This window comes from Panthera onca, chromosome D4, assembly GCF_046562875.1.
Source record: "Panthera onca isolate mPanOnc1 chromosome D4, mPanOnc1 haplotype 2, whole genome shotgun sequence".
Taxonomy (NCBI): Eukaryota; Metazoa; Chordata; class Mammalia; order Carnivora; family Felidae; genus Panthera; species Panthera onca.
In genome coordinates, this window is record NC_138351.1 from 12,067,594 (window position 1) to 12,080,078 (window position 12,485).

At 45.4% G+C, this 12,485-nt stretch overlaps 1 long non-coding RNA gene across 1 annotated transcript in view; it reads left to right on the plus strand.

Annotated features, from left to right (window-relative positions):
* The first annotated feature begins 228 nt into the window (after positions 1-228).
* Positions 229-12,485, plus strand: part of LOC132663654 (uncharacterized) — an 80,540-nt gene continuing 68,283 nt past the window's right edge. Inside the window, exon 1 of the long non-coding RNA XR_013551490.2 lies at positions 229-396. This is a non-coding gene — a long non-coding RNA (uncharacterized LOC132663654). The remainder of the gene's footprint in view (positions 397-12,485) is intronic.

Genomic DNA, 12,485 nt, shown 5'->3' on the forward strand with positions numbered 1-12,485 from the left:
TTTCCTCAATGAATCAAGAGTTCTTGCCTAAGGGGAGACTATTTAAAATGCAGCCTGACTTTCTAGAGGGAGAAAAAAAAAAAAAAAGACCTGAGCTTTCATATTTCCTTTTCCATTCAGTGGTGGGAAAGGTTTTTCTTAGCTTGTTTGTCCTGAAACCATGGATACCGCATAAAAATAAAAGAACGTGACTGCCCTGGGATATGAGATGCATGTGGTAGTCAGAAAGCATAAATAAATATATCTGATATGTTTCCAATATCTTTTCTTCTAAGGTAAATGTGGAACCCATCTCTCCCCAAGCCTTTTGCGGGGTCATGGCACGCCCTCTGGTGGCCCATCTCTTTCAATGGCTTTACCTGCCCCGATGAGCAATCTTTCAGAAGCCGTCTCCTGGTGAGTACTTCTCTTGTCAACTGAAAAGCAGGATCCACAGGGTAGGGGCCACTCTCTACAGTCAGAATCCTAGAAACGGTCAAGTCAGCGCTGTTTGCATGGTTTTCTAAGGGAAGATTGCCTTGTGGGTGGACACTGATGAGTTGTATATGTTTTTTCAAGAACACATTCCATATATATGTCACCTTGTGCCTGTCTTGATCTGTCTGGCCAGAGTCGAGGCTAGTAAGAGGTGGCACCACGATGACAAATCCCCCTGGTGAACTGGGCCAATTCTAGGCTGGGGGGGGCCTCATATGCCATGGCGGGGAGTTAAGACATATCACTTTAACCAAGTGATCCTTACTGCAGTGGGGAGCTACCCAAAGGTTTAAGGGGAAAGGAGAAGGGGCGTGATCAAATTTCTATGGCAGAAAGGTCACTCTGGCTAAAGTGAGAAGAACAGATTGTAGGTCACAAGATCTCGAAGGCCCGTGGACAGTCAGGAGGAAATGGCAGAAGAGCAGGTGTGGGATGATGGTAGCCTGGCCCAGGTGGTACAACAGGAGACAAGAGGCTGAATTCCTGGCGATGTTCGGAAGGTATCGTCATGTTAACCTTGGCTGTCAACTAGATGTGGACAGTAAGGAAGAATCAGGGGTAGAGAATGCTGCTCAGATTTTTGGCGGGGACAACTGGGTAGAAGGTGGCGGTATTTAATGACATTAGAACTCTGGAGGAGGCCCAGGTTGGAGGGGGTGACCCCCTCAGAGGAGTTCAGGTTAGGACATGTTCACGTAGAACACGTGGAATCTCCAGGTCGGGAATGCCAGGTCGTCTGCTCATCTGACTCTCGACCCGAGGCCCTTTCCACTGTGTATGGCCGCCCCATCCTCCAGACATAGATCATTCTATGGAATGGTGGGGAGGAGGTGCTGTCAGGGACTTTAAGTCCCACTGGCCCAAATGATTTGCCTTAAGTATCTCTTTTGGTCTTAGGGAAGGAATAGTGGAGAAGTGCACAGAGAAAACCTCAACGTGACAGTCTTCCTTTTTTCAATAGCATCTCCCTGCCATAGCAATACTGTAATTGACTCAGGAAAGGGCCATCAAGAGATGCTAAAGCCAGTTTGTTTGTAAACCAATTATCTACACCGTCTAAAAGTGTCTCTCTACAGATTTATTATGACAAAGGGAAAAAAGTTACCCTAAGAGTGAAGAAATGTGGTAGCACCACCAAATGTCCGTTCATTGATTATTTATCAATTATAAAGAGGGAAAGATTCCTCTAAAGTAGAGAACTCACGGGGCACCTGGGTGGCTCAGTTGGTTAAGCGTCCAACTTCAGCTCAGGTCATGATCTCACAGTTTGTGAGTTCGAGACCCACGTCAGACTCTGTGCTGACCGCTCAGAGCCTGGAGCCTGCTTCGGATTCTGCGTCTCCCTCTCTCTCTGCTCTTTCCCTGCTCGTGCTCTGTCTCTCTCTTTCCTTCAAAAATAAATAAACATTAAAAAATGTTTAAACAAAATAGAGAACTCACTTTGACCCCATGACTGACAGTTAACCATGGACAGACTGACAGCAGGTGCTTCCTAACATGATGTCCTGAGAAGGACATATCATGTGCAGAATTTAAACTCATTCAAGGGACATGCCACACAAACCCACCTCAAAGGGCATGCCAGAAAACCACAGGCCTGTACTCTTTAAGAATATCATACGATAAGGGGCGCCTGGGTGGCTCAGTCGGTTGGGCGGCCGACTTTGGCTCGGGTCATGATCTTGCGGTCTGTGAGTTCGAGCCCCGAATCGGGCTCTGTGCTGACAGCTCAGAACCTGGAGCCTGTTTCGGATTCTGTGTCTCCCTCTCTCTGACCCTCCCCTGTTCATGCTCTGTCTCCCCCTGTCTCAAAAATGGATAAAACGTTAAAAAAAATTAAAAAAAAAAAAAAAAAAAAAAAAAGAATATCATACGATAAGAGATAAAGGTCGAGGAACTTCTCTGGAATAACAGAGACCAAAGAAACATGACAGTGAAGTATCCATATGGAATCCTAGATTAGGAAAGCATGTTATAAAGGAAAATATCGGAGAGACTGGGAAAAATTGAAAACAATCGTGTTCATCAATAGTGTTCTATCAACGTTAAATGTCCTAACTTCAATCACGATACTGTGCCCTTATTCTTAAGAGTCACTTGCCCGTATGTTTACCCATTCGGGAAGGGTCAGGGTGTCTGCAGTTTACCCCAAACATTTCCTGTCCTTGTCTTTGCAGGCTACTGTAACAAAATAGCACAGAGTGAAAGGTACACAACAGAAATTTATTTCTCAGAGTTCTGGAGGGTAGAAATCCAAGATCATTGTGCAGCGTGACTGGGTGAGGGTCTGCGACCTCTCCTTATACCCGGACACGGGGAAGGGTTGGGGAGCACCGTGGGGTCTCTTTCATAAAGGGACTACTCCTCAGGAGCGCTCTGTCTTCATCGCGTAATACTTCCCAAAGGACTCACCTCCTCATAGCATCCCGTTGGAGGTTAGCATTTCGACATAGGAATGGAGGGGCAGGGCACAAACATTCAGCCGCTGGCAGCTCCTGACAATAATATGAATACGTATGCATGTATATGGAGAGATAAAGCAAGAATGGTAAAATATTACTACCTGACGACTGTGAATAAGACTATAATGTTCCATGTACTCGTTTTGCAATGTCTCTGGGGCTTGTTATTATTTTTACTCCAGATAAAAGGAAAAGACCTACCTCTGCCCAACCCATCCACAAAGAGAAGAGATTCTGAGCACAGAAATGTAACCGGTGTCTCTCGTTTAAAGTCAAATACAACAGTATTATCTTTTATAGCCACTAAATTCCATCTTGATGAAATGTCAAAATAGGAAACAGGTGAAGGAGTAATTTCCTGCTTCGCCAGGCTCTTAAGAATGTACAGTATTTGCTGTCCATTTAGAACCTGCCGGGTTTAGAGAGGAATTTGTTTTCTTTTCAGTGGAGGCACCTCAGATGAAAGCTGCTGAGGTCCAAAGAGCAGCGAGCTGGGCTGCTGGCAGGCGTTCCTGGGTCTGTGGGCGCCCCGGGAACCAGGCTGGGGCGGGGGCACCCGCACCCGGCTGTTCCTGCAGGGGGAGGTGGGGACCCTGCGGACACTCCTGTTCCCGGGGGGGGGGGGGCTCTTTCTGGCTGTTTCTCGCTGCCCAGGTGAGCTGGCGGGGAAGTCCGGGAATCAGAGTGCTGAAAGGGATCTTGGAAGGCACCTTAACTCTCTCTCCTGCCCAGCTGTGGATTTGAGCTCCCCTTCGGGGTCCCTGCCACGTGGTCGGCCAACCTTGGCCGGATCGTAGGCAGTGGCTAAGAACCCCCCGGCCGGCCCCTCCGTTTTCAAACAGCTGAAGTCACTTGAACATCCTTTCTCATAAGAACAAGTACCAGAGCGAAATGTCTACTTCGATGTTTCGAGGCCCCTGGTAAAACATTTCTAAGGAAAAAAACGTCAGAACAGGTTAACTCACATTGACTTACGGTCCATAAGTTAAGTCTTACAGGACTATCTATTTCAGATCCTTCAGCAAGGCTTCTCTGGGTAACATCTTTCAGAAGTAACATAAAATTACGGATCAGGGTGCTTCTTCATCACCTCCTGAGACATGCTCATTTTATGACTATATTTTTTTAAATTTTTTTTCATGTTTACTTATTTTTGAGAGAGAGAGAGAGCACGCGTGAGCAAGCAGGGGAGGGGCAGAGACAGACACACACACAGAATCCGACACAGGCTCCAGGCTCTGAGCTGACAGCACAGAGCCCGGTGAGGGGTTCGAACCCACGAACCGTGAGATCGTGACCTGAGCTGAAGTCGGAGGCTTAACTGACTGAGCCACCCAGGCGGTCCATGTTTTTTTAATAAAACAAAAATAGGCAAAATAGAATGATACGTATACATGTAGTATGCCTATATATACGTGCAGAGAGCACGTTTGCGTGTGCAGAGGTGGGGATGTGGGGGGATAAGGCATTCTGAGGAGTGGGTGTGGGCGAGGGAAGGGGGACAGGAGGAAAGAGGAAGGCTTTTACTTTCCACCTTACATGTTTTGTCATGGTCTGAATATTTTTTTAGAAGAGCGTGTGCTATTTTTATCATTAAAACGTGTCTCTCAAAAACATTTAAAAAACAACAGAAAAGAGAAATCACTTAAATCAAGCTGAAATCCTGTGGCCCAGCATTTCCATTTTGTACTACACTGTGGGCAACACAGAATAAGCCTGTTCCTTCTTGCACACAGCAGCAAATCAGGTCCGTGAGGCCACCCCCCGGGGCCCTCTGTTTCTCTTCTCCAAGCTGCGTGTTCCCATCTCCCTCAGCTGCCGTTCAGTTGACAAGGTCTCAGGTCTCCTTGACATTCTGTCCCCCTCCCCTGAGCTAGAGCGGATCAAGGGGGCTCAGAGAGAAATCCGTTCAGAAGTTCAAATGGCAGTTGGTTGTCTGTTGAAAATTAGCAAGTCCGTGGTACCCTGTGTTCATGCACGAACTTGGCCTAACGTTGTGGGGTCTCGGGTATTCTATTAAGAGATGCGTCAGTGACACACAAAAGCAAGTCTGCAGGGGCCCTGTTATCAATACCACCACGAGCTCTGACCGCACTTGTAAAACCTGGCCGACTTACCAACGCGAGCCCAGCAAAGGTGGGCAGCAAAGAACAGCAAAGGTGATGCCTGATATCCGAGTCAGTCTTATCCAGAATAAAGCCTCTGGCACAGCTTGAAGCCGCTCGTTCTGTGTTCATTTACCATTGGAATGACCATACCTTCTGTTTGCCTGGTTGAGTCCTGCTTTAATGCCCATTTGTCCTTGCATGACGATTAATAATGTCCCTTTTACTCTTAAAAGTCTTGGCAACTTGAGTGATGAGATATATACGGTCACCCCACTTACCACACATCAGAATAATAATAGTAGAGACATTTTTGTCACGTTAGAAGAGGAATTTCCCCCTGGCTTTGGTGATACCCAAAGCACCCGTGAACATTCCATATCCATAGATGCCAAATTTCAGGAAATGAGACGGCCGCTGGTGTGGGTGCTCCTGTCTGAGGTTCCATAACCACCTTGGAAACGGCAGCCCCCCAATTTCATCCTGGGAAGACCAGAACTAGATTCCGTGAGGTGACTGATTTCAACTGATCATCTTGCCCAGCCCACTTGGCAGCAAGCCTTCACTTGGCACTCCGTCTCTACCTCTCCCACCCAGGAAAATTTATTCCCCCAGGAATCAGGAGCGTTAGCAACCGTACTCACAAGACCGGCATGTCCTATCGGCACGTAGCAAAGAAGAGAGCACATAACAAAGCGGTCAAGAGTATTGACTCTGTCACTTATGTGGGCAGGTTTCTTAACCACTCTATGCCTCAGTTTCCCCATCTGTAAAGTGAGGTTGACCGTGGTCCCTACCTCGTACAGCTAACAGGAGATTCGAATGAGTTTGTTGCTTTTTGTTGTTGTTGTGTTTTTTGGTGTTTCAAGTTTTTATTTAAGTTCCAGTTAACTTACAGGGTAATATTAGTTTCAGGAGTAGAATTTAGTGATTCAACACTTAAAAAAAATTTTTTTTAACGTTTATTCATTTTTGAGAGACAGAGACAGACCACGAGTCGGGGAGGGGCAGAGAGAGAGGGAGACACAGAATGTGAAGCAGATTCCAGGCTCTGAGTTGTCAGCAGAAAGCCCGAAGCGGGCTCTAACACATGAACCGTGAGATCATGACTTGAGCCAAAGTCAGACGCCCTTAATCCCCGTCGCCTGTTTTACCCATCCCCCACCCACCTGCCCTCTGGTGACCATCATTTTGTTCTCTATGGTTAAAGGTATGTTTCTTGGTTTGTCTCTCTCGTTCTTCCTTTGCTTGTCTGTTTCATTTCTTAAATTCTACGTATGAGTGAAATCAAATGGTATTTGTCTTTCTCTGACTGGCTTATTTTGCTTAGCATAATACTCTCGAGCTCCATCCACATTGTTGCAAATGACAAGATTTCATTCTTTTTCATGGCTGAATAATATTCCAGTGTGTGTGTGTGTGTGTGTGTGTGTGTGTGTGTGTGTATACATACACTCTACATCTTCTTCCATCTCAATCAATGGACCTTTGGCTTTTTCTATAATTGGGCTATTGTCAATAGTGCTGCTATAAATATCAGGGTGCATGTATCGCTTCAAATGTGTATTTTGGGGTCCTTTGGGTAAATACCTAGTAGTGCAATTGCTGGATCGTAGAATAGTCCTACTCTTAACTTTTTGAGGAACCTCCACACTGTTTTCCAGAGCGGCTGCACCAGTCTGCATTCCCACCAGCAATGGAAGACGCTTCCCCTTTCTCTGCATCCTTGCCAACACCTGTTGTTTCCCGAGTTGCTAATTTTAGCCATTCTGACAGGTGTGAGGTGATACCTCGTTGTAGTTTTGACTTTTCATTGTTTTAAAACATTGCCTGGCACCTAACCCGTGCTACATAAGCCTTTGGCAAACGGTAAATAGAGTAACTTGACCTTGATTGCATGGCTTCAGACTGGAATGATCAGAGGGAAAATATAAATAAGATGTGTCTGAGTGGGTCTGCTTGGGCCATTTGAGAATCCATCTGGGCTCTGTTTAGGAAACATAACCAAAGAATAGAGTTTTATCAGCCGAAGCATCCCACCCACTGCAAACACGGAGGAAATTGTCCTTTCATAGATTAGTGCTCTGGACACCTGCCTGCCTGCCATTTCCTCCGTGTCAATAAAGGCTAAAATAGACCGACCTCATTAGTGCTGGGAGGACATGAGCAGTTAAATGGTTGCTACACGAATCCTGTTCAAAGGCACAGTGTCAGAGGAAGAAACAACAGTTAGGCCTCGTTACTGACGTTCCTTCATTTACAGGAAGCCTCAGTGGGTTTATCTGGGGCACACAATTGAAGTACACCTTCTTTATCATTTTCTCCCGTGAGGTCTCATCAGTGTTTGTGCACGGGGCAGACTGGGTGTTTCAAGGAGCTGGAGTTCTCACTATGCTGAACATGATCAACAACATACAGATTATCTTCGAACCGGGTCATCTCTGAATCTGCGCTCTCTCTCCCCATTCTCTTGTTTTCCCTCCCCTCAGCTGGACCTCCCCAGCCCCCACCCCCACCCTCAGGCCTTAGAAGCCAGCCTGGCCCCAACCTCCCTTTTCAAGCCAGTTTTCGAATGCTCAGTGGTTAATTTACCCCCTTTCTTTTCCTACCTTCCTTTCCTGCATGAGCTAATTTGGCAAATTTTCCTAGTCATATGGCCATTCTGGGGAGTTTCAAGGGTATTATGAGTCAATTTCATTAATTCCAATCTTAGAGTTGAAGAGTCGACCTTGTTCTTTTTTTTTTCCTTTTTTTTTTTTTTTTTTAGGTACTAAGGAGACCTCTCACTTGGCCTCCGACATACTACTATTCTCTGTGACTGGTCATAGATTTTGCTTGTTTTTTTCTTTTTAATATATATGTATATATGGTACTTAGATGAAAGAAAATAAAAACAAGGGGAAAAAAAACCCCACTACTTTTGCTCTGAATTTAGAACCAAACTCTAATTCCTCTTCCAGACTGTCATGACCGCAAGGAAATGAGGAATATCCTCCCATAAAATGTTTCCCCTCCTGATTTCTTTCAGATGCTTCAAAGCAGTCAGGAGTTTGAGGTCTTTCTTTGGCCAAAGTCTGGTTCAGGTCATATATTCTCTGGGTGCCTGAGGCTGGGCAGTGTAGAGGAACAAATAACATTAGACATCTGTGCTAACTAGGACTGCCAGATTTAACAAAGGATGTTTGAATTTCAGGTACAAACGAACACGTGTTTTAGTATAAGTCTCTGTCGTTCAAATTGGTAATATCTGCAATATATGTCTCGTATAGACAGACTTATACCAACACGTATTTCCTGCTCATCTGAAACTCAAATGTAACTGAATGCTACAGTTTGGTTTTGGTTTTGGTATGTTGGCTACCCTACTCCCACCCCACAAGGTCAAAGCCCCTTGTCAGGGGCCCCTGTAAGCATACACAGATTACGCTCATGCTCTGACACACACTTCTTGTCCCCCTTCACCTGCCCCCCCAACCCCCCGCCGGTTAGGGTCTAGATAGTGCAGAGGGTGAAGAGAGGTATTTCTCCGAGGGACTGAAATTCCCCAGGGATGGAGAAGCGTTTGTTAGATCTCTATGACAGTCGTCAGCACAGGTCCCTTGGAGAAATTTCAGGAATTCATGCAAACACAAAGAAAACTCTCTTCCATAAACACAAAGCACACATATTACTACTGTTACCATTTTGGTGGACAAGAGAGAGAGAGAGAGAGAGAGGGCACATTGATACGGGTGGCCCAGCATTCATTCTGCCTTCTTCAGGGAGCCACACCCACATTTTGTTCCATACATGGCCCCTCAACCCATAGAAAATCATTTCAAGTGGGACTGCCAATCTGGATGTCACGAGCTCTGTTGGCAAGACAGTAGGCAGATGACCAAGGTGGTATTTCTATCTCCCACTAAGTGAGCCTCACAAACTGAAAATGCTGGATGTCTTTCCTTCCAAGAGGAAAACAGCGAGGAGATCGCCCATTGGTTCCCATCACACAGACGCCCAGTGCATCACTGGGTCCTGGGCCTTCTGAGAATGAATTCTTCAGCTTTCCTTTCAATTCTTTTATAGTAAATTGATTGCATTGATGGTCCCAATTGGTCACCTCCATATTCGTGCTAATTCCAGGGGTAGAATCCTATGAAGAGGTGGAGTCTAGTTCTGCACCCCTTGGGTCTCGGATGCCTTGTGATTTGCTTTGGCCTGAATACAGGGGAGGCGAGGGTGTTCCAGCTCAGAGCTTACTCTTCCAGAGGCCCTGTGTGCTCTTTCAATGTTCCTAGAACCCTGACTCCACTCTAAGAACAAGAAGGGCCTAGGTTGCTGAGGGATGAGAAAACATTGGAAGGAGGGTCTGGGGCCTCACTGCCGAGAGAGATATGGGAAAGAGCAGCCTACATTACGGAGCTGAATAAACTGATTTTTTTAAGCCACTGTATTTGAGATGGTTTGTTATGCAGCAGTAGCTAACTGATACATCCATGAACTTCCACATCCGTCCAATAAATTCTTTTTCTTGTCAGCCAGAATGAATTTCTGGGGCTGTGAACAAAGAAGTCAAATTGAGACTTTCCATTCTTTTACCAAAATATAATCATATGCTATATCCTCTTTGGGAATCTCGCTATGTCCTTTAGCAGTTGATTTTGAGCATCTTTCCCTAACAGTAAACTGGGCCCAGGAAAGGAGGAAAATCTACCCAATGCCACTTCTGAGCCTCTGCCCAAATCCTTTTACATCATGACATTATGGCCATTGGCCAAACTTCCATTTTTAGATATCCCTCGCATGACCTGTTCAGCAGGAAATGCCTTTGTTCAGTGAGAGTGTTGGACAGTATAATGATTTTTCACAGCTTGCTGGCCAAGAGAAGGACAGAGTCATGCCTCAGAGGTGCTTGAGAGCATGAACATTTCCAGGCACTGTTTACCTCTTTGGAAAAAGAAGACAGTAATTTTATTCAAAGTGTTCTATTCTCTTCAAAAGGATAAGATATGTGGATGGAGAAGACAGAAAAAGAGATAGTCCCTATAATGACTTTATTTTCCGAAAAAAAAATCTAAGTAATTGAAGTTCTCCAGTCCTTTTTTTCCTGGTCATCCTATTTCCAACATCTGCTTTTCCTTTTGTTTTTCACTGAATGGTGCCTTAACTTGACATATTATTTGTTTGGAGGAGTAGGACAAGGGGAGAATGCGATGTTGGTCTGATAATCTGAATCTTATGCTAATGGAAATACATTAAAATATCCCCCGCCCTGCCCCCAATAATGAGTGTTTGCCAAATGGATCTCCTGCAATTCTGCACATCTTTCTGTTGGAGGGAGTTTTCTGAATGCATCATCTGCTTTGGTCCTTTCCAAAATGGCGTACAACCAGAAGTCTATTATTATCTTGATTCTTTCTCCTTTGTATCTGATTTTTTGCTGATAATAATAGCTAGCACTGGGGTACCTGGGTAGCTCAGTTGGTTAAGCATCCAACTCTTGATTTGGGCTCAGATCATGATCTCGTGGTTCATGAGATCGAATCTCACATTGGGCTCCATGCTGACAGTGTGGAGCCTACTTGGGATTCTCTCTCCCTCTGCCTCTCTACCCCTCTTCCCTGCTCGCTCGCTCTCACTCTCAAAAAAAATCAATAAACTTAAAAAAAAATAATAGCTAGCATTTATAACATTTTCCTTGGCATTTCACTCACCGAATCCTCACAAAACCTCTATGAGGGAAGCGTTATTTCCCCAAGGCTTAGGGAAGGCAAGTTAGTCATACAAGGCCCTGTACGTAACAAGTATCAGAGCTGGGATTTCAACCCCAGTTTGTCAGACTTCTCAGTCAAAGTGTTTTAACTTGTTGCTATACTGCCTCAGTCACTTTGGGATTTTAAATAAAGACCAAAAAACCACAAAACACATTAAATCACAATATGGAACCCATACTTTTTTTTTTTTTTTTTTTAAGGTGAAAGCAGTAAGTGGTCTTAATGAGCTTCTTTCCGATCCCGCAAGGGTAGGATGTTGAAATCATACCTGATCCTGTCTTTTCCACCCGAAGCAACTTTCCCAGTTTTCCACATAAGCCTGAGGGGACAGGAGAACACACAGTATCTCCCTGAATGAGACCATGGGGGACCGCGATACAGAACCTCACGCAGAAACTTGAGAAACATTCACAATGTTAACTGCGGACAATTGCACAGGTACTTGAGGGGGAGAAAGAATGGATGGTATGCTGAGCAAGCTCTCTCCTTTTTGAAGTGGATTTTATCTTAAAGGGTGGATATTTATGGAAAACACAAGATCACCTACAAGAAAAGCCAAGAGCACGAATGACAGCCCATTCTATCAATCGGCGTATCCAAAAGAACTTTGTGTAATTAGGGAAATGTGTTCTAGCTGTGGTGTCCAATATGCTAGCCACTGACCTCGTAGGACTATCAATCCCTTGAAATGTGGCCAGTGCAGTGGACGGGACTGAATGTTTAATTTTCACTAATCTTAGTTACTTTTAATGAGCTGGAATTTAAATGTTAATCGCTACATGTAGCCAGTGACTTATTGGACACTATAGGTCCAAATGGCTACAGAAGTGTCGTGAGTCTGGTAGGTGGAGGTCGGTGGGAAGGTTTCACGGAGACATATTTTGAGCAGCTTTCAAAGTGGAGTAGGGAGGGAGGAAAATGCAGCTGGAATGAAAAAGAAACAAAGAAACAAAAGCCTTGTCATACTAGAGCGCCGGAGGTTACAGATTCAAACGCCTACCGTAAGGACCATGAAAGCCACATAAACAAGGGAAATAGGGTGCGGTTAAGAGACAGTAGAGTGCAGTGGCGACTGTGGAAAGTTAGAGACACTACCTGCATCTAAAGCATCAATCGCTACTCCGCTCCAACCAGTTACCGCCATACAGAAATGCAGACCCACTGGTGACTATCTGCTTATGTTTTGAGAGAGGTCAGAAATTCAGAGTTTTATGTTGCCGTCTAGTTTCGAACGTTGGCACCTGCATCAGTGTGGGCTAAACATTTTCAGCAGACGTTGTCGGTGGCCTCCTCGTGTCCACTCGGCACTTGTCTCCGCCCACCAAGCTGCCTCCTGAACACAACTTTAAGTCTTGCTCAAAACACTGTATGCGCACTGGGCATTTGTGCAGGGTATGCCCGGTATGTTGAAGAATTAATGCTTTTGGAGGCATCATCCCACCAACGACAGACACACGGGGAGTGCATGAATCCCCAGTCTCTTCACCCCTCCGCTGAGACAGCCCTGAGGCGTCTTCTGGGTTTCCCCCAGCGTTCCCTTGTGTGACTGAGCTGCCCACAGTAGACGCTGGCAGACAATGTATCATTCATTGGTTTCCACTCCTTCCCCATCCCACCTCCCCACGCACCCACCGATGTTTCCAAGGGATCACCTCCAAATAAGCCACTTGCACACGAATCCATACCTC